General features: G+C 37.7%; 3 pseudogenes; 1 reads left to right on the plus strand and 2 right to left on the minus strand.

The window, feature by feature from the left end:
- Positions 1–1,242: 1,242 nt before the first annotated feature.
- On the minus strand, positions 1,243–2,727 carry LOC118719846 (annotated as a pseudogene).
- Positions 2,728–4,487: 1,760 nt separating this feature from the next.
- On the minus strand, positions 4,488–4,943 carry LOC118720122 (annotated as a pseudogene).
- Positions 4,944–20,430: 15,487 nt separating this feature from the next.
- On the plus strand, positions 20,431–20,547 carry LOC118720289 (annotated as a pseudogene).
- Positions 20,548–23,552: the final 3,005 nt, after the last annotated feature.

Consider the following 23,552-nt stretch of genomic DNA (forward strand, 5'->3'; position numbering starts at 1 on the left):
AGTTTGTTGATTTGTTGATCAACAAAGTACCATTCTGACAGGTGTGAGATGGTATCTCACTGTTGTTTTGATTTGCATGTCTCAGATGATTAGTGACTCTGAGAATGTTTTCATATGTCTCTTGGCCTTCTGTATGTCATCTTTCCAAAAGTATCTATTTAGGTCCATTGCCCATATTTTTTTAAATATATTTTATTGATTTTTACAGAGAGGAAGGGAGAGAGATAGAGAGCTAGAAACGTCAATGAGAGAGAAACATCGACCAGCTGCCTCTTGCACACCCCCTATTGGGGATATGACTGCAACCAATGTACATGCCCCTGACCGGAATCGAACCCGGAACCTTTCAGTCCACAGACTGACGCTCTACCACTGAGCCAAACAGGCTTCGGCCATTGCCCATATTTTGATTGGGTTGTTTATCTTCCTTTTATTAAGTTGTATGAGTTTTCTGTAATTGTTGAATATTAAACCCTTATCAAAGATAACATTGGCAAATATATTCTCCCACACAGTGGGCTTTCTTGTTGTTTTGTTGATGGTTTCTTTTGCTGTGTGGAAGATTTTTATTGTGACATAGTCCCATTTGTTAATTTTCTCTTTAGTTTCTATTGCCGTAGAAGCTGTATCAGTAGATATATTGCTACAACAAAAGACTGCTATTTTGCTGCCTGTGGATTCCTCTAAGATTTTTTTTTTTCTGAGCTGCACTATTTTGCTGCTTGAAACCTAAGTGACAGTAATAATTATGGGGTTTCACCTAACCCTTTACTACACTGTAGGTACAGAAATATACATTTTGCAAAATGCAGCAAACATTTTAATTTATATATGAGAAAAGAAAGTGTTCAAAAGGATATGCATTTCAAGTTATTGCAGGTTATTTGTGAGAGAATTTCTCTAGGTAAAACATGTTTAAATTTAACCAACAGTAGCATGTCAGTGTATTTAAAATCATGACAAAAATCTTCTCTCTGGTGATGTTGCCCATGACAAATTACTATGATGTTGGATGTTTACAGTCTTTTGGTTTTCTTCTGGAGGTTAAAGCTGTTTTTTCTTGGGATAAATGCATCAGCAAAACACAAAGCAGCTGATAAAAAAAAAAAAAAAAAGCACTTCAGTCATAACTCCAATAATTTTCAGGACACATCAATTGACATTAGTTTTTCCATTCCCAGTTCTTAAGAATTACATCTTTGCACTGTCGCCTTAAATATGTCTGTAAAAGCTTGTTCTTTGTTAAGCCAGTATACTGGCTACAGCCTGGTTAAGAGAATTTAGTTGGTTGGTCCATTAATCTAGTGCAGTATATCGGGCACCAGCCCTCTTCTGATGATCCATTTCAAGGAGTTGGTTGACTTGATCAATTCGGACATAAATAGTGTTAACCAATATGCACTGCACCAGCAAGCTCTCCACATCAGCTACATCTATGTTTAAATCCTTAGAAATAAAATGAACATGTATTCTTGTGCAAGGCTTAATTAATTTTATGAGCACTGTGTTCTGATGTTTCACAAAATCTCTTCAATGTGTTCCCTAATGAAAGAATCATCCAGGATGTAGCTGTGATTTGTTTTCAGAATCTTTTCAAATTCAGTGATATCATTATTCTGATAGGCATTTACTAAATTTGTCATTGCGAGAATTTCTGGATCATTTTTGTACAGTTTGGCCTCCTGTGAGTCAAATGGATTTATTCCTGATATCATTAGCATATTTGCTAAGACCAAATCTTTTGTCAGGACCGGTTTGGCTCAATGGATAGGGTGTCGGCTTGGGGACTGAAAGGTCCCGGGTTCGATTCTGGTCAAGGGCATGTACCTTGGTTGCGGGCATACCCCTAGTAGGGGGTGTGCAAGAGGCAGCTGATCGATGACTCTCTCTCATCGATGTTTCTAACTCTCTATCTCTCTCCCTTCCTCTCTGTACAAAAAAAAAACACAATAAAATATATTTTAAAAAAAAGATCAAATATTTTAAACAAGTGGTTCCTGGACTTTCTGATTCATCATAATTCTTGAAGGATTAAAAAAAAAAATCAGTGTGTGCCTTTTCAAATTCACCTTCCCACAAGTGCATTTTGCCACCACATTCTCTGATGACTGCCATGATCAATGGGTGAGGGATGGCAGACTTGATGTGAAGTGACTGTTCCTTGAGAGCTTTAAGTTTTTTGTTATTTTTTCTGTGCCTTCTACATTTGAATTTCCAAAGCATATATTTCTAATAACTGTGTACCCCTTTTCAGGTCATCTTCTCCATCATCAGTCTGGCAGGACTGATGTGATTGGCAAATTTTTTGAAGCTGACCATATTCCTTCTGTTCCAAATACAATTTTTCAAGTTTTGTGTTTGTTTTAAACCAGTCTATCAGAATTCTGTTTAGAAGTGGAGATATAATCAAGGATAGAATTAATGGACTTTTCAGAATAATTTCTTGTGACTGCACTTTGAATATAGGTCAGTGGTTGTATATATCTGTTCATCATTTCTGGAAAGTTTGTCAATTTGAAGTTAATCTAAATCAATGTTTCAGTGCCCCATTTTTTATTTTCACCTTCAAGTTCCAAAACCTTCTGGAAATTGCTTAATGCTGCTTTTGGGTCACCTTCCTTTAACGCTTTGGAATTGTAGTACTGATTTTCCAAATCCACATTTGGCTCGGTGTTATTCCAAGTCGTAGTCCTCCTCATCGTCGCACATAAAATCATCTTTCATGTCAGACAGCTTGGCCAGGAAAGGGGGAGATCCTCTACGATTTTTATGGTTTCCTTTCTTATGTTTAAGTCCTTTATCCATTTGAGTTTATTTTTGTGTATGTTGTAAGTTGGTGGTCTAGTTTCCTTTTTTTTTTTTTTTTTTTTTTTTTTTTTTTTTTTTTTTTTTTTTTTTTTGCATCTATCTCTCCAATTTTCCCAACACCATTTATTGAAAAGACTACATTGTATGCTCTTGTCTCCTTTGACAAATATTAATAGAGCATAGTGGTTTGGGTCGATTTCTGGGTTCTCTATTCTATTCCATTGATATGTCTGTTTTGTGCCAGTTCCAGGCAGTTTTGAGAAGAGTGGCTTTGTAATACAGCTTGATATCTGATATTGAGAACCCTCCTACTTTGTTCTTCTTTCTTGGATTGCTGTGGCTATTAAGGGTCTTTTTTTTATTCCAGTAGAATTTTTTGGAGAGATAGTTCTATGTCTGTGAAATATGCCTTTAGTATTCTAATGGGGAGTGCATTGAATCTATAGATTTCTTTGGGTTGTATGGACATTATAATGATGCTGATTCTACCAATACATGAATAAAATATAATCTCCCATCTGTTTATATCTTCCTCTATCTCCTTTTTCAGTGTCCTGTAGTTTTTCAAGTACAGGTCTTTACCTCCTTAATTAAGTTTATTCCTAGATATCTTAATTTTTTTCGTGCAATGGTAATGTGATTGTGTTTTAGTTTCTCTTTCTGTAAGTTCACTATTGGGGTATAAAAATGTCATAGATTTCTTGGCTTTAATTTTGTATCCTGCTACATTGCTGAATTCATTTATTAAGTTACATATGTTTTTGATGGAGTCCTTAGGGGTTTCTATGTACAGTATCATGTCATCTACAAATAACACTTTACATCTTCTTTTCCAATTTTCATAACTTTATATCTTCTTTTTGTCTAATTGCTATGGCTAGCACTTCCAGAACTATGTTGAACAGGAGTGGTGAGAGTGGGTATCTCTGTTTTGCTCCTGTCCTTAGGTGAAATGGTTTTAGTTTTTGACCATTAAGTATGATGTTGGTTATAGGTTTGTCATATAAGGCTTTTATTATATTGAGTTATGATCCCTTTATTCCCTCTTTGCTGATAGTTTTTGTCAAGAAAGGGTATTGGATTTTGTCAAATGTTTGTTCTGCATCAACTTATATGACTATGTGATTTTTATCTCTCAGTTTGTTTATGTGATGTATGACATTTATTGATTTGCAAATATTGTACCATCCTTGCATCCCTGGGATAAATCCTACTTGGTCATGGTGTATGATCTTTTTAATGTAATGCTGGATTTGATTTTCTAGAATTTGTTGAAGATTGTTCCATCTATGTTTATGAGGTATATTGGCCTGTAATTGGTAATTGTCTTTCATTTTGTTGTTTTTATCTGGTTTTGGTATAAGGGTGATGCTGGCTTCATAGAAGGAGCTTGGAAATGTTCCTTCCTCTTGAATTTTCTGGAATAGTCTGAGGAGGAATTTTTTAAAGCAAGAAAAAAAGGAGAATAATAACATCTTAAATTGTTCATCGTTTCCTTAAAGTTTGTCTGAGACCACTGTTGATTCAGAAAACTGGAAAGTTTCCACAGTAATTGCCACAAGGGAACTGACAGGTGGTGACACATGTCTATTTTTCACAAATCCTTGCTTTGTGGAGGTGTCTGAATACACTGTTTTGGGTCTCCTCTTACATTTACTGGAATCAACCCTGGCAGATTTTCAGTCCACAGGTCGCTTTTCCCCATATTTCTTTGTAAAATCTTCAGCATTCTTACAGGACTTTTTATGGTCCTTAGAATATTCTTCAGCTAGATCAGCCTCAAAGGGGTCCTTGGGATAGGAGTTGTAAATCAATGCTATGAGGGATCGGATTACTTGGTCAGTTTTGGTTGCTGCCTTCCAGTTTTCAGAACTAATTACTGGTCAAAAGACCTGTCCCTTTTCATGAATTTTGGGGTGATATATCATTGTTTTAAATATGATCTTCAGTGATTTGAATGCATACTCTTCTGGAAAGCTGATTTTGATTCTTAAGGCACCTTATCATATGGAAGGTTGTAAGGAACTATAAGCCCTTGCCAAGTCAGTAAATGAGCTTCATCAACCTGTAAGGAAGTTTTTCATTATACATTTGTGGATTTTTTCAAGCTCCTTCAGCAGCCTGCTGGCCACCATCTTGGATCTGATGGTACTCCTTTCCATTTCTGAGTATTCTTGATTTTTGTAGACTTTTTTCTCCTTAAGCCAATTAAATAGAACTCTTCACAAATTAACTCAGCAATACCATCCAAAGGCAGAAAAATATTACACATTTGTAGTATATGTACATAGTCATATAATCAATACAGATGCAGAAATGTTATAGGTTTTCTTTTAGAATTTTATCCATGAGACATATATGATAAGACAAAACCCATTCATTTGTAAAATAGCAGTTAATCCTAATTGCATTTCTGGCTGAGTGAGAGAGATAAATCAATGTGAGAGAGAAACATAGATCTGTTGACTCTCTCACATGCCCCAACTAGAGATTGAGTGAACAACCAGGTATGTGTCCTAACCAGAAATTGATCACACCAGGTTTCAGTGTACCTGACAACAACACATCAACCAGGGCAGATATATCAAACTTTTTATTAATATTTATGCCATATTTATTTAATTTTTTTCATCCCTTCCTTAATTGCAAATGTATAAAGGTAATATTCATTCTTGCCTGGCCCATGTGCCTCAGTGTTGGACTATTCACTAAGAGTTTGTATGTTCAATTCCTGATCAGGGCATATTCCCAGGTTGTGGGCTCAACCCCCAGTAGGGGGTGCAGGAGGCAGCCGATCAATTTTGATGTTTCTCTTTCATTGATGTTTCTATCTCTGTCCTTCTCTCTCTAATATATACACTAGAGGCCCAGTTCAAGAAATTCATGCATAGGGGCATGGGTCCCTCAGCCCAGCCTGCACCCTCTCCAATCTGGGACCCCTTGAGGGATGTCTGACTGCCTAACCAGGATCGGGCCTAATTGGGCAGTCAGACATCCCGCTCACAATTCAGGACTGCTGGCTCCCAACTGCTTGTCTGCCTGCCTGCCTTTCTGATTGCCCCTAACTGCTTCTGCCTGCCAGCCTGATCACCCCTAACCACTCCCGTGATAGCCTGATTGATGTCTAACTGCTCCCCCATTTAAGCAATCCTATCCTATATAATACATCTATACTAATAAAAGGGAAATATGCTAATTAGACCAGTTTGACCAGCCATCTTCCAGAAGTTTGCCTTCTTTCCAGACAAAGCCATGGTGATGGGGGCCAAGATAGAGACAGTTAGGGGCGATCCAGCTGGCAGGGGAGGGATGTTTGGATTGAGACCAGGCCAGGAGGGGAAGGCAATTGGAGGTGACCAGGCCAGTAAAAGAGGGCAGTTGAGGGTGATATCAAGCATGCAGGGGAGGGAAGTTGGGGGTTAGATCAGGCCAACAGAGGAGGGAAGTTGGGGGTGAGATCAGGCTGACAGGGGAGGGAAGGTAGGGTAACAAACAAACTAGCAGAGAGGCAATATAGGGGCGATCAGGCTGACAGGCATAGAGGTTGGGGGGATCAGGCAGGCAGGCAGTCAAGTGGTTAGGAGCCAGTCATCTCAGGTTGCAAGATGGATGTCTGACTGCCCCTTTAGGCCTGATCCCAAATTGTTAGTCAGATATCCTCCAAGGGGTCCCAGATTGGAGAGGGTATAGGTCAGACTGAGGAACCTCTCTCCCTGCATGAATTTCTAGTATTTATAAAATAAAAACAAATACACAAGTATCATTCTACAGAGCATTTGAGATCTTGCTTGTCTTCAGTTTGGCTCAAAGAAACTCATAAAAATTTTCTATATGTTGCTGGTGGAAATGGGGCCTTTTCATGGAGTTGCAAGGAAAGCATTCCAAGGAACTATGTTTTGGGAATAAGGTTTAGTGGTAAGATTTATTGTAAAAACAAAATCAAAGAATTGTCCAAGGTTCAGCTCTGTTCTGCTGTGAAAGCAGTGTCATTCTTGCCTGGCCTATGTGAAAGTAGTCAAATCTTATCTTCATGAGGCCCAGAGCAAAGGCCAGTGTCCACAAATCCAATGCCACATCAAAACTTAGTCCAGTTTAGCCACCGTCCTTGTCTGGCTATCATTGTTTCTGTTCCCAGTTGTACTTTTGCTTCCATTGTGCTGCTCTAGTCAGTTTGGAGCTTGCAGTGGCTACCTGCTGCGTGGCTGCTAGGGCCCATGGCTGCTATGGACAGAGAAGAGGTGAATGAATGGGGAAAGCACATGTTACTGAGTGAAAGTAAGTGAGAAAGACAGAGAGAGAGAGAGAGAGAGAGAGAGAGAGAGAGAGAGAGAGAGAGAGAGAGCGCACCTTTGTTAGGCTGTTTATATATTACCTTGGGCTTGGGAAGGACAAGGTGCCCTTTCAAACTAATCAACTTCCCAATTCTTTGCGAGCTGGTTTTGGATCCTCACGCCTAATCATTCCCTTTCTTAGATCTTTTGAGGTTCTGTGTCCCTTATCCGATCTTATCCTTTTCCCAGGCTAGGTCAGACCCTTATGGTCAGCATCTTTGTTCTATTGCTTATGCCCCATAGCAGAAGCATCTCCCCCTGCACCATCTTGGCTTCCCCTTTATTGTTTATTTCTTCCCCCATAGTTTGGGAAGTGGACTGGTTGTACCCTGTGGAGATTTGAATGCTGGCCCATCCTCTTTATGTATGCCTATAAATGCTGCAACTTCCTAGTAAAATAGGCTTGTTATCCGATTTAGTTCCCTAGTTTATTATGCTTAATAATGTCTGATTTCAATTGCTCCCTTCCTTTATTAATATCTAGCTACCTACACTAACATACTGGTTTGGACTTTTGCTTATGTCAATTCTGGGAAAGAAAGGATCAGCTACCAATGGGTACATCAAAATCAAATTCACAAATGCTCAAATTCAAAAACCAGGAGACCACATGTAAACTTAATTTCCTCTCTTGACCAGACACTACATACAGAGGTCCTAGAGAATTAATACTTGTAAGAATTATCACTTTTCATTGGCTTTTTCCAGATTCCACATTCAGGCTCTGGAAATAGTGTGGTATAAAGTAGAGAAGGTAACCCTAGGATCTACCAGAATTTGGCAGACATTTTTCATTAATTTTAATCATTGTTTCCTTTTGGCTACTCTAGGGAGTAACTGAAAGCAGTTTACCAGAAAATAACTTGGAATCCTGTCAAACCTGGGAGGGGCTTGTTTGGGGCCCCTTTTTCAAAGATAGATATGGGGACATTTGAGCTGTTGAAGGCTTTCCACAAAACCTTTGAGGGAGGGCAATCTTTTCCCAGTGTTTCTGTTCATTGCAATTGAGACAGTGATATCAGGGATTGTGTTTGGTAATGGAGCCCTGGGAAAGTGCAGTGAAAGTGTTTTAGGTTTCTTGCCATGAAGCTCTTGTAATTGAAAGGCCACTGACTTGCAGACTCTTGTTTATGGTTTTGTAGTCTCTTCAGAATCAAAGGCAATTCACACAGAGGATTATTACACTGTGAGTATTCAGGTAAAGAAACATAGGGTGGAGAAATAGGAGTCATTTCAATATTTTCTTTTAGGTAATTCTTGTGCCTTTGATTTTTTTATTAGTTATGTTTACACAACTTTCTTAGGAATACAATACCTAGACTGAGATCATAAGTGTGCTCTGGTTTATTTTTATGCAGTTATTCAAAGTATTTTTTGTGTTTCTTTTTTAACATATCAATTCTTGCCCTGGCTGGTTTGGCTCAATGGATAGAGCATCAGCCTTCAGACTGAAGGGTTCCAGGTTTGATTCCGGTCAAGGGCATGTACCTTGGCTGTGGGCACATCCCCAGTAGGAGGTGTGAAGGAGGCAACTGATTGAAGTTTCTCTCTCATTGATGTTTCTCTCTATCCCTCTTTCTTCTTCAATCAATAAAATATATTTAAAAAACATAGAAATTCTTAAAGGATTTGCTTTCTTGTTTGTTTTTTGCTTATACTTTGAGAAAAAAGCCAAATGGTATTTTTCCCATATGGAAAGCAAATTTGTTTGAGCAGCATTTATTAAGTAGTTCATTTTATCACATTAATTTTAATGTAATTTCTTACTTCTGTTATGTGTAAATTTTTTTTAAATATACTTTATTGATTTTGTACAGAGAAGAAGGGAGAGAGATAGAGAGTTAGAAACATCGATGAGAGAGAGTCATTGATCAGCTGCTTCTTGCACACCCCTTACTGTGGGATCTGCCCACAACCAAGGTACATGCCCTTGACCAGAGTCAAACCCAGGACCCTTCAGTCCCCAAGCCGATGCTCTATCCCACATGTGTCAAACACAAGGCCCGCGGGCCAAATCCGTCCCGCCAGGCCTTGCAATGTGGCCCGCACCGCGCTGTCATCACTGCACTCTGCTGCGTTTCCATCACAATGACAGTTTATGACTGTTCAGTAAACCATTCGGCCCGCGATTTAGGCTGGATTTTAGATTTTGGCCCCTTCTCTGATTGAGTTCGACACCTCTACTCTATCCACTGAGCCAAACTGATCCCGGCTGTTAGGTGTAAAATTTTAATATGTATATGTGTTTTATATATGGATTCTCTTTCATGTTTAATTTGATCTTTGTGTCTACTACTATAACAATACCACACTTTCACATTAAGTTGCATTAAAATAACTCTGTAATTGGACTTCATATATTGGTTGTGCATGTCCTTGGTAACTAAGAAAGTTTGACTTTTTATCTTAAATTAGTTATTTTATGATTTTATATATGTTCCTTTTATAACTTTTATGACTTTGATACAAATTGAAAATAATTGAGACATTGTTTATTAAAAATAATTGGATGGTCAAATGTCACTACATATGCAATCAAAGCAAAAGTAAACATATACAATTCAACAACAAGAACAAAAAGCACCACACAAAACAATAGTGGAATAACATATCTACTGAGAGATAATAGGTATTAACTTAGATTGCTATACACTAAATAAATATTACATAAAAGTACGGACAACAGTTCCAAGATGGCAGCCAGGAGGATGGCAGACTGCAAAATAGTCTGTAAGTGAGAGCACAAAAGGGGAGTGCATGGACATGTGGGGAGTATCTGTATTTGTGAGAGAGAGACAGCTATATTCCACAGGACTGTTGAAAACTGGCAGGCCAGGTTCCCCTGGCTGTGCAGCCTCTACTACTGATGAAATCTCTCCCAGAGAATGCAGCTCTCCTGCAAAGATGATGACCAGCTGTGATCAGAGACCAGCTGTGATCTGAAGCACAGACTTAGCTTCACTCATAAAGACCTCATATATCTCCTGGTACCCTACAACCACAAAGCCCAGGGACCAGCTGCCTCAGCTGCTAACCCAGAACACTTGGGGTCCAGCCTCACCAACTGTGGGAACTAAAAAGTCTGTTCAGGGGAGACAAACTGGCGCCAAATATGCAGATGGGCCCTGTGCCCTTCTCACAGAGCAGAAAGAAGGAACAGCTGAACCGAACAACATCCACCCAAAATGGGTGAATTAAACACAGCTGGTGAGGCAATCTGTAGGTGGAAAGGTCAGATATCAACTAGAGAACGATAAAATCTGGGATCCAGGCTGGAGGGAGAAATGGGACTATGGTCTCAGAGGAAGACTGCCCCGCACAAAATCAGCAGCTGTTGGGGTCAGTGTAGCCCTTGAATGTGGGGTCCAAAGGGTTACTTGAAGAATGGGAATCTATATATCAGCACACAACTGAGCTGGGCCCAGAAAGGCATCCTGAATTTTTATACCATATGCACAGTGCCAGGGAAAAAAGAAGTGAGTAGGTGCAGTTCCCTTTGTCTTTCATTTTTTTTAACCTCCTTCCTTTTGCTTGCTAAGTCCAGTACATAGGATTTTCCAATTAAAAACACTCACTGAGACTGCAGGGGAAACTTGTTTTTGTAGAAACTGTGGATCAGAATGGGGAGAGATATATAGGAAACCAGTTCTAGATCAGTCTGTCCCTCCCACCCAGGATTAAGTGTGGCAGGTAAAGAAAAATCTAAACACTGGGAGAGGGGCCTTTTAGACCCAGATATTAATACAGAAACACTGCCAATCAGAGATTGTATCAGAAATTAACTTTTGTGTAAATACAACTAAAGGCAGGCTGAGAAACAAAGGAAGCAGAGAGATCCCTCTGCTTGAAAACAGGATTATAGCTTATGACATAGGGAGTGGTGGATCAAAGGTAACTTCAATATTTTGCTGACTACCTGATGGGAAACAGACATGCCAAGCAGAATAGTAGAAAAAGTGAACAACCTTCACAACATCACTTTTTTATTTTTTACCTTTTACGTAAGAAACAAAATATTTTTTTCTCAAGTGATTTTACTTTTAGTTTTTCTTTTATTACATTTTTATTTATTATTACTACAATTACTATTATTTTACTTTTTTAAAGATTTATTTTATATTTTATTTTATTTTAGGATTAGTGTTTTACATTTTATTTTTATTTTTATTTTAGTATTATTTTACTCTATCTCAATTTTTCCTTTATGTCATCACTCTCTTCCTCACTTTCCCCCTTTATTGTCCTATTTCTCTAATCCTGTTCCTGCTTTAGTTTTTCTCTATGCTTTCTTTTTACTCCCTGTTAAAAAACTGATCTTACACATATATCTAATTTCCTCTCCCCTGCTCCAAGTCCATGCATACACACTTCTCTGTTCTCTATCAAAAATTATCTTTTCTTTTATTTTTCCTATTTTTTTAGTTTTTGGTTTTTTTCCTATCTGTATTGTTGTTTGTTTGATTGTTGGTTAGTTTGGTTTTCTGTTTTCTTCCATTTTTCCTCTCCTCACTTGTTCTCTTCTACTAATAGCTTAATTAATTCCAATCACAACCTCAGGCCTATTGACTCTCTATTCTCCTTTTACAATAGTAAATGAATATATAGATAGATTTATAAAAGGGGAAAATTTATATATATATTCTAAAATACATTTTTAATTTATATTTTTACTGTTTTGTATTTTGATTTTTACTTTTATTCTTATGCACTCATTAACTTTCTACCCATTTTATACTGAATTGTGGCTATTTCCCCATTTATTCAATTCCTTGACCTTACCTTCTGGAAATAAGCTCTGCCTCCTCAGATTTATCTGGGTATTTGTTGTTTGGGTGTTTGTCATTTTCATTTTGGAATAGTTGTTGTCTATTGTTTACATTCATCTCTGGGTGTTTGTTGTTTGCATTATTTTGATTAGTTTTTTGTTTAATGGAGTTTTCTCCCCATATACATATTTATTTTCTTCCCCTTCTTTTTTCTTCTATTTCTTTTCTCTCTTTCATTTTTCCTTTTCTTAATAGCATTTTTTTTCTATCCCCTAATTCTCTTAGCTTTTGTGGTAACTTTTATTTGAGGTTATTAGTATTGTGAATACATTTGTGTTTGGTACCCTGTGTATTGTGTCTTGTTATGTTGTATTTTGTGCCTTTAAGTCAATGCAGGAGAGAGAGAGCTACATAACCACACACTCTGAGAGGAGCGATCATGGGGATACAAAGAAATAGCCTGCATACAAAACAAAATAAGGGATCACCAGAAAGGGAAGTAAACAAAATGGAGGCAAGCAACATGTCAGAGAAAGAATTCAGAGTAGTGGTCATAAGAACACTGAAAAGGTTGTAAGACAATTTCAACAATATGTGTAAGAACAAAGAGGAAATTAAGGACTAAGAAGAAAGGAAAAATGACAGAGTGGCAATTTAAAAAATTCAATAAAAAGCATCAAGAGTAGATTAGAAGAAGCAAAGGACCACATCAGTGAACTAGAAGACAAGGTAGGAAAAAATACCCAAGCAGAGCAGCATCTAGGGAAAAAAAAAAAAAAAGAAAAAAAAAAAAAAAACACCTTAAAAGATAGGAGGAGCACCTCAGGGAACTTTGGGACAACACACAAAAAACAACAATACACACCACATAATAAGGGTTCCAGAAGGAGAAGAAACTGAGCAAGGAATAGAAAACCTTTCTGAAGAAATATTGACAGAAAACTTCCCTGATATAGGGAAGAAAAAGCTCACACAACTCCAAGATGCTCACAGAGTCCAAAATAAGATGACCTCAAAAGACTGACAAGATACATTATAATTAAATTGGCAAATACCAATGAGAAAGGAAGAATCTTAAAGACTGCCAGAGAGAGACAGAAAGTTACCTACAAAGGATATCCCATCAGACTAGCCACTGATTTCTCAACAGAAATTTACCAGGCCAGAGGGAATTGAATTAAATATACACAGTCATGCAAAGCAAGGGTCTTAATCCAAGAGAACCCAGCAAAGCTATTGATCAAAACTGAGGGTGGAACCTGGAGCTTCACAGACAAAAGAGTACTAAGGAAGTTTATTACCACCAAAACCAGCAATGCATGAAATGGTAAAGGCTATGCTATAAAAAGAAAAATAGGGAGGGAAGAAGGAACACAGTAACAAAAAGTAAAAATGGTTACAAACAAGTACCTGTCAGTAATAATTTTAAATGTAATTGAATAAATGCCCCAATCAAAAGACATAGGGAAGCTGAGTGGATAAGAAAACATGACTGCTGTCAACAGGAAACCCACCTCAGAATAAATGACTTACACAGGCTGATGGTGAAGGGATGGAAAAAGGATTTTCAGGCACATGAAAATGAAACAAAGCAGGGGTAGTAATTCTTATATCTGACAAATTATACCTCAATAAGAAAGACGTAACAAGAGATAAGGAAGGCCATTTCATAATGCTAAAGGAGCCAATTAAATAAGAAGATATAACTCTGGTAAACATATATGCACACAATATAGGAGTACCCAAATACATAGTAAAACTTCTGGAGGATATCACGGGAGAGATTGGCAGCAATACAGTCATAGAAGGGGACTTTAATACCCCAAAAACTTCACTGGACATATCCTCTAAACAAAAATAAGCAAAGAAACATCACTAAATGACACACTAGATCAGATAGAATTAGTTGACATCTTCAGAACATTTAATCCAAAAGCCATATAACGTACATTCTCAGTATAAAATTAACACCCAGAAATCTATGGAGTTGTTATACACAAATGATGAACTCACAGAAAGAGAAACAAACAAATAAAAAATCCCATTTACCAGTGAACCAAAAAAATAAATAAATAAAAATAAGATACCTAGGAATAAACTTAACAAATGACGTAAAAGACCTATACTCTGAAATCTACTTTGAAAAAAGAGATATACCATATTAATGGATTGGTAGAATCAACTTCATTAAAATGTCCATACTATCCAAAGCAATCTACAGATTCAAAGCAATTCCCATTAAAATACCAATGGCATATTTCAAAGTTCTAGAACAAACTCTCCAAAAATTCATCTGGAATAAAAAAAGACCCCGAATAGCTACATCAATCATCAGAAAGAAGAACAAAGTTGGACGGATCACAATATCAGAAATCAAGCTATATTACCAAGCCATGGTTCTCAAAGCTGCCTGGTACTGGCAGAAGAATAGACATATAGACAAGTGGAACAGAACAGAGAACCCAGTAATGGACCCAAACCACTATGCTCAATTAATATTTGACAAAGGAGGTATGAACATACAATGGAGTCAAGACAGTGTCTTCAATAAACTGTGTTAGGAAAATTGGATAGATACATGCAAAAGAAATGAAACTAGATCACTAACTTACACATACACAAAAATAAATTCAAAATGGCTAAAGGACTTAAATGTAAGATGAGACACTATAAAAATCTTATGAGAATCCATAGGCAGTAAAATAGCAGACATATGTCCTAGCAATATCTTTACAGACACAGCTCCTAAGGCAATGGAGACTAAAGAAAAATAAACAAATGGGACTACATCAAAATAAAAAGCTTCTGCACACCAAAAGAAACCATCAACAAAATAAGAAAGCACACTCAATAGGAGAATATATTTGCCAATTATATTCCCAATAAGGGTTTAATCTCCATAATTTTCAGAGAACTCATACACCTTAACAAAAGGAAGATAAATGATCCAATAAAAAAATGGTCAAAGGATCTAAATATATGCTTTATGGAACAAGAACTACAGAGGGCTAAGAAACATATGAAAACATGCTCAAAGTCACTAATCATCTGAGAGATGCAAACCAAAACAACAATGAATTACCGTCTCACACCTGTCAGAATGGCTATCATCAACAAATCATCAAATGACAAGTGCTGTTGAGGATGTGGAGAAAAAGGAACCCTCGTGCACTGCTGGTGGGAATGCAGACTGTTGTAACCACTGTGGAAGACAGTATGGAATTTCATCATAAATTTAAAAATGAAACTCCCATTTGACCCACTGATCACAATTCTAGGACTATAGCCCAAGAAACCAGAAACACCAATCAGAAAGGATATATGCACCCCTATGATCATAGCAACACAATTTATAATAGCTAAGATCTGAAAACAGCCCAAGTGCCCATCAGCAGATGAGTAGATTAAAAAACTGTGGTATATATACACAATGGAATGATATGCTGCTATAAACAAGGAAGGATCTTTGAAAATTTGCAATAGTATGGATGGAACTGGAGAGCATTTTGCTAAGCAAAATAAGCCAGTCGGAGAAAGGCAAATATCACATGATCTCACTCATATTTGGGATATAATGATCAACATAATTTGATGAATAAGAATAGATCCAGAGACAAATGGTAGGGAAGAGGGAGTTAGCAACCAAAAGATTTGTGTGCATGCATATTAGCATAAGCAGTGGACACAGACACTAGGGCAGTGGGTACTTGCTTGGGGTGTGAATGGTTGCACGGTGGGGAGGTCAATTGGGAGAAAATGAGACATATGTAAAATTTTAGACAATAAATAATAAAAAATAAAAATGCAAGGATAAGGATATTTTGTGACATAAAATAAATACAATTTACACATTTCACATCCTTTTCTCAAAGAACTACTAAAACATATATTTTAAAAAGAAGCAAGCAACTCCAAAGAGAAGAGTGAGATAGAGAATTAGCTTCCAAAAATTTGACAAATATTTAGGTAGATCTGAACAAGTTGTAACTTTAGTAAACAAAAATATTGATAAGGGCCAATTTGAGGGCTATCAAAACTATATGTAACTGAATTACTAAAAAATAATAGCAAGTAACATGGAAGTTGAGTTAGTGAAGATTACATGATTGAATGGGATCTTTCTTCAGAATGATAAAAAATTGATTAACTTTAGTCTTTGTGTATCATGTATGTGTTAAATTCTTTAGAGTGATCACTAAGACAATAGGATTAAAATGTATAACTTCAAATCAGAGGGGAAGGCACAATAAAATACTTCATTAGTAGTTAAAGAAGGAAAAACCTATAATAAAAATAATAAAATTATATATAACAAATAAGAACTGATAACTAATAATTAGAACATGTGAAATTTTTAAATATGCTATTGATAAGGACAATAAAAAAATAAAATATAAAACAATAACAAAAGTTGTGCAAAACCATCAAAAGAAAATTCTGAAATTATTGTAAAACCTAAATTAATCCTAAGAAGAAATATTTACCACATGATACATAAGACTTTTTAAAACTGATTTCGCAAAGTAAAAGTTGAACAAACCATGTGGATAGTTGAAAAATAAAAGCAGAATAAATGTATATAGTGCTCAATAATTAAACTTTCCAAAAGGTAATATTGTAACAACTTAGAAGTTTTGTTAGTGTAAAAATGGTGCAGGGAGAGATAAATAGATGAATCGTGTAAAGAGCCTAGGAAAAAAAATCTCATTTATATATGGGAATCTATGTCAAAGATTTAGCTTTACATATGTAGATTAAAATGGGCAACATATTTCACCTGACAAGCTCAAGTGAAGCCTTCACAGTGAACCTTACAAACTGAGGGACAGAAAATAACCATATAGGATGGTCTGAAATTAAAACTAACTAAAAGCAGTTCATGGTAGGCAGTCATACCCCTGGGCAGTATTTTTCCCTGACAAAGGTTAATCTTTACCTTAACTGAGTCTGTTTGTCTTTTGCATATCTGGAATGTCAAAGTAATTTTTCTTTCCTGGACCCTTCAAAGCACAGGCACCGCACTGCAGAGATCACAAATCTGCTATTCTCTGGAACATTTTCTCAATCAGTGCAGATTTTACTTACCAGCAATTATCAGTTTGGCTCAAATAAACTCATAGAAATTCTCTACAGGCTTGAATGTTTCTTACAATGACACAAATGACAATGGAACTAATGACCATTTAGTTAGTGATACAAAAATTAGATATCATATATTTGAAAAGTAACATAATATTTTAAACTTATACTACCACCAAATTAAATTTTAGATGAAAATATAATGTAAAATTAAGAACCATTAAATCACTAGAAAAAAAATATGGAAGAATATAAGTGAATACCTGTTTGACCATGAAATAGAGAAAAGTTTACTAATCAAGACCAAAAAATACAGTCTCTGAAGGTAAATATTGGTAAGTTAGATTTCATTAAATTTTAAAATATGGTATGGTAATATACATCATAATAAAGTTAAAAGGTAAACCACAAATGGAAAAGCCTAATTTGTTATCTATATGCTATCAACAAAGGTTAAGATTCAAACAAGTAAGAAAAATGAGAAAACCAACTGAAAAGCCAATTCACTGATGAGAAATCCTACATTCAAATTGGTGGAACCATATCTATACTAATAAAAGAGTAAGATGCAAATTGACTGTACCTGGGCTACATCCACAAGCCATGCTCACCAGCCAATCAGGAGCAAGTATGCAAATTCAGCAAACCAAGATGGCTGCAGCCACAGAGTGAGCGGGTTTTCCCAGCAATGGAGAAAGCCAAGCTTCCTGCCCACTCTGGCCGACTCTGGCCTCTGCTCAAGGTTACAAAGTTTCAATTATAGAAGATAAATAAATCCCAACAAAAATGGTGGCAGCCACAGAGCTAAAGAGAATAGGAGGTTTGAGTTGCCCCTGGTGATGGAAGAAGCCAAACTTCTTCCTGCTCTGGCCTTCCTTGGCCTCTGATCAAGGCTACAAAGTTTCAATTACAGAAGATAAATAAACCCCATATACCAGGGCCTCCTCTTGGTTCACTGGGGGGCATGGCCAGCCTGCAAACTATCACAGGCCCCTCACTCAGGCTGCCCCAAGTCCCAAGGGAACCCACACCCTGATCTGGGACACCATTCAGGGAAAACCAGCCAGTCCCATGCATCAGGCCTCTATCCTATCTAATAAGAGAGTAATATGCAAATTGACTGTCACTCCAGCACACAAGATGACTGCCCCCATATGGTCAAAGATGGCTGCCCCCATGTCAACACAGGTGGTCATCATAAGATGGCCAGCAGGAGAGGGCAGTTGGGAGGGACCAGGCCTGCAGGGAAGGCAGTTGGGGGCAATCAAGACATCAGGGGAGGGCAGTTAGGGGTGACCAGGATGGCAGAGGAGGGAAATTGGGGGTGACTGGGCCCTGAGGGAAGAGCAGTTGGAGGGGACCCAGGCCTTCAGGGGAGAGCAATTGAAGGGGAGCAGGCCTGCAGTTTAGGGCAGTTTTGGGGGATCAGGCCTGCAGAGGAGGGCAATTAGGGGTGACCAGGCCTGCAGGGAAAAGTAGTTAGGGGCAATCAGGCTGTCAGGGGAACGGTAAGTCACCAATCAGACTATCAGGGGAATGGTTAGGGGGTGATCAGGCTGACAGGCAGAAGCAGTTAGGAGCAATCAGGAAGGCAGGCAAGCTAGCAGTTGGGAACCAACAGTCCTGGATTGTGAGAGGGATGTCCAACTTCCCAGGATAGGGCTTAAACAGGCAGTTGGACATCGCTCAAGGCATCCCAGATTGAAGAGGGTGCAGGCTGGGCAGAGGGACATACACTCCCCAGGCACGAATTTTGTGCACTGAGCCTCTTGTTGGTTCATAATTTAGTAGTATCTTCTACAGTGAAAACAGCATACCATAAAATCCAACATATACATTTCAATATGTCACATATATTTATAAATAAAATGATATTCATTATAAGCACTGTTTTTATTTATTTATATATTTTTGAAATATAGATATTGTTGCAAGTATTAAATATGTCCCCTTCTTTCTTCCATTGACCCTATACCCCATCTCCACCTCCCACCCCAAGCCTCTACAACCTTATTGTCTGTGTCCATGAGCTGTGCATATATGTATATAAGTTCTTTAGTTTTCTACTTCCCTTCTTCCCCCCGCACCCCCCCCCCCACACACACACACCTTCCCTCTAAGATTCTGCAATCTGTTCCATGCTTCTATGTCTCTGGATCTATTTTTTTCAAATTTATTTTTCTTCATTAGACTCCATATATGAGTCAGATCATGTGACACTTGCCTTTCTCTGACAGGTTTATTTCATTACAGTGTTTTTAAAAGAAAAATAATAAATAACCCTCTTCCTCAGTAGTAGAATCATATGTAAATTTCATGTTATTCCAAAAACATAACAGTTTATAGTGATAAAATGACTTAAATTCACCTTTCACATTTGTTATAATAAAAATTTCTCAAAATTATATTGCTAAACCAGGACACTGCGGAGAATGTTTTAGCAGTCATATAAGTCTGGCATCCCTCCAACCCCAAGTACTGGCAGAAGAAGAAAAATATATATATCTTAAGGAAAATTTTACCAACTTTTGTTTGCAGTCGATCCACAGGTTAAAATTCAATAATAATACCACAATTCAAAAAATCAAGATACTTGAGGGGAAAAAAGCTACTATAAGTGATAGTCAGCAGAAACAAAAAGCAACAGCTTTGGATACCAAATTGTGCAGAGATTGGCATTTTCATATATGCATTATAGAATTGCTTCATAGCCAAAACCAGTTTGGCTCAGTGGATAGAGTGTCAGCCTGTGGACTGAAAGGTTCCAGGTTCTATTCCGGTCAAGGGCATGTACCTTGGTTTCGGGCACATCCCCAGTTGGGGGTTTGCAGAAAGCAGTTGATCAATGTTTCTCTCTCATCGATGTTTCTAACTATCTCTCTCCCTTCTCTCTGTAAAAAAATCAATAAAACATATTTCAAAAAAAGAATTGTTTCATAGAAACAAACGAATTCAATTGGAAAGATAAGCAAGCAAAAAACTAATTGGAATAAACTGGCATATTTTAGAACTTATAAGTTGGGAATGTAATTATTAGAATAAAATAAAAGTAAATTGATAAACAGAATACACAACACAGCTAAAGATAAAGTTAGTAAATTAAAATATATACCATTCTGGCCGGTATGGCTCAGTTGGTTGGGCATCATTCTGTGCACCCAGGAGTTACCAGTTCCATTCTGAATCAGGGCACATGCCCAGTTTTTGGACTTGGTCCCTAGAAAGGGGTGAATAGGAGGCATCTGATGAATGTTCCAATCTCACATTGATTCCCCTCTCCCTCTCCCTTCCTCTCTCTAAAAGTCAATAAAATTATTTAATTTAAAAAAAGATATACCTATAGAAATTATCCAGATTCATTCACAGAGTGATAAAGGGATGGTACACATAAAAAATAAATAAATAAATAAATAAATAAATAAATAAATAAATAAAAACTACATTGAATTGCTTCTTGGCCTTTTGGCTAAGATCAAGTGTAGTATCTGTTCTTATCAGTGTAATATCTGATACATCCTCTATCTGAGGACATTATATTAAACTAGAGGTATGGTGCACAAATTTGTAAACCAGTAGGGACCCTTGGACTGGCTTGTGGGATAGGGCCGAAACCAGCTCTCCGACATCCCCAGAGGGGTCCTAGATTGCAAGATGGCACAGGCCAGGCTGAGGGACCCCACCGGTGCATGATTGGGCTGGGGAGGGATGTGGGAGGTTGTCCAGCCAGAGAGGGACCCAAAGAGGGCTCCAGGGCGTGTCTGACCCACCTGATCAGCTGGACCCAAGCAGCAAGCTAATCTACTGGTCTGAACCTCTGACCCCTGGTGGTCAGGGCACATCATAGTTCAGTAACCTCAGCATATCATTATCATATTATGCTTCAATTGGTAGAACAGCCAACCAGTCGACCAGACACTTAGCATATGAGGCTTTTATTATATAAGATGTATTTTTGGAATAGGGAGATGGAATAGGAGCTTGTTCTGTCCATTCTGCCCATCAATCTGGTATTGCAGTACCTCCAGGAGTGGTACACACACACAAAAATAAATAAATAAATAAAAATAAAACATTGGTGAATACGGATCATTGAATTAGAAGGTCTAACATATCTCATAAAGTTTCTTAAGGGGAAATTATAGAATACCAAAGAGCAGCAATACTAGAAAAGACAATGATTATGATTTTTTATAGCGGATGAAAAATCTAAATATATAAATCTCACAAGAATGGTTTATTCCAAGTGAAATTTTAAAATCTATAAGTGGAATTAAAGATTCAACAATAAAAGATAAAATTTTACAGCAAAAAAGGATAAAGGAAAACAAAGGAAGATAATAATACTGACAGTAACTTCTCATCACCAACTATTGACAAAAATAAATAAATAAATAAATAAATAGTAAAATAATTGCTTCAAAAGAGTTGAAACAAAGTAACTTTTAAATTAGAATTGTATGCTCAGAAACAGTCTCTTCCAAGTATCAGGTTCTACTAAATACAATTGCAGATAAACAATAATATTGAGAAAAATCCACAAAGAGACTTGATTAAATAAAGTACATCTGAAAATAAGGGAGAACTAGCTCAGAAGAATGATATTTGAAAAGGGATATATAATGAACAAAATGGCATATGTGTATAAATTCATCCAAATATTGTTAGCAAAGATAATGATGAGGAGGAAGATGAGGATGAGAAAACTCATAATAATGTATAATTAGTTGGGTTAAAAAAAAAAAAGAAAGTTATAAAAACTCTAAACAATAATAATAGTTTGGAAGAAGTCATTAGAATTAAAACATTTTTAAGTCATAGTAACCAAATACTGTTCTGTGTTTAGAATATTTAAAAGCTATATAAATTTGGACATTTTAAAATTAAATAAAAATTTCAAGGGCAATCATTAAAGAAAGTAAAATTGTGTCCATAAGTGTAAAAATTTAATGAAGAGCAAAGTGAATAAAAAACAAAAAGAAAAGCAAGACAATCAGAAATAGGCAAGGAAGGATATAAAGAATGAATAGAACTAAAAAGTAGGATAACTACTGATATAAATTAAAAACTAAAATTGGGGAAACAAACACATTTCTAATTTGACAACTATCATAAGTTAAATGATAAATTATTAGAATAAAAATTTTGCTTTATCCAAACTGACAATAATATATGTTACTAGAGGCCTGGTGCACAAAATTCATACATAGGATGTGTGGGGGGGTGTCCCTCAGCCCAGCCTGCACCCTCTCCAATCTGGGACCCCTCAAGGGATGTCCCACTGCCTGTTAAGACCCAATTGAGGGATGTCTGAATGTCCTCTCACAATCCAGGACTGATGGCTCCCAACTGCTTATGTTTGCCAGTATGATCACCCCCTAACCAATTCCCTGCCAGCTTGATCAAAACCTAACTCCCCTGCCAGCCCAATTGACCCTAATTGCCCTCCCCTGCCAGCCTGATCACCCACAACTTCCCTCCCCTGCTGGCTTGGTCATCCCTAACCACCCTCCCATACTGACCTGGTCACCCCCAAATGCCCTCCCCTGCAGGTCTGCCCCCCCCCCCCAACTGCTCTCTCCTGCAGTTCTAGTCACCCATAATTGTTCTCTCCTGCCAGCCTGGTCCCCCTAACTGCCCTCCCCTGCAGGCCAGGTTTCCCTCAACTGCCCTCCTCTGCAGGCCTGGTCCCTCCCAATTGAACTTCCCTGCAGGCCTAGTTGCCACCAATTGCCCACCCCTACTGGCTTGGTCACCCCTAACTGTCCTCCCCTTCAGGTCTTGTCTCCCTTAACTGCTCCCCCTGTAGGCTTTGTCTCCCCTAACTTTCTTCCCTTGCAGGCCTAGTCCCTCCCAACTGCCCATTCCTATAGGCCTGGTCACCCCCAACTGCCCTCCCCTGCAAGACTGATCCCCCACAACTGCCCTCCCCTTCAGGTCTGGTCCCTCTCCCCAACTGCCCTTGCCTGCATGTCTTGTCCCCCCCCCCCAACTGCCCCTCCCTGCAGGCCTGATTGTACCCAACTACCCTCCCTTGCAGGTCTGGTCCCTCCCAGCTGCCCTCCTTTGCAGGCCTTGTTCCACCCAACTGCCCTCCCCTGCTGGCTAGATCACCCAGAATTGTCCTCCCCTGAAGGCCTGGTTGTCCCCAACTGCCCTCCTCTGCTAGACATCTGTGGCAGCCATCTTGTGTCCACATGAATGTGGCCATCTTTGACTTCATGGGGACAGCCATATTGTGTGTTGGAGTTATTGTCAATTTTCATATAAGGCTTTTATTATATATGTGCCAAAGAAACACTTAAAGCATAAGTTTTCAGAAAGAATAAAATAAGAAAAGGATGAAAAAAGATGTTGTGGACAAATACTGAACAACAGAAAGGTGAGATTGTTATAATGATATGATACAGTGAATTATTTTAGGAAATTCTAAAAATAGCAATTGTATCCACATAATAATAACAGTTTTCTTTCACCAGGAATATGTAACATTTTAAACAAATCAAAATAGCCATCAAAATATATAAAGCAAAAAGCTGATAGAATTATAGGGAGAAATTGACAAAATACT

The sequence above is a fragment of the Pipistrellus kuhlii genome, unplaced genomic scaffold, assembly GCF_014108245.1.
Source record: "Pipistrellus kuhlii isolate mPipKuh1 unplaced genomic scaffold, mPipKuh1.p scaffold_m20_p_16, whole genome shotgun sequence".
In the NCBI taxonomy this organism is placed as follows: Eukaryota; Metazoa; Chordata; class Mammalia; order Chiroptera; family Vespertilionidae; genus Pipistrellus; species Pipistrellus kuhlii.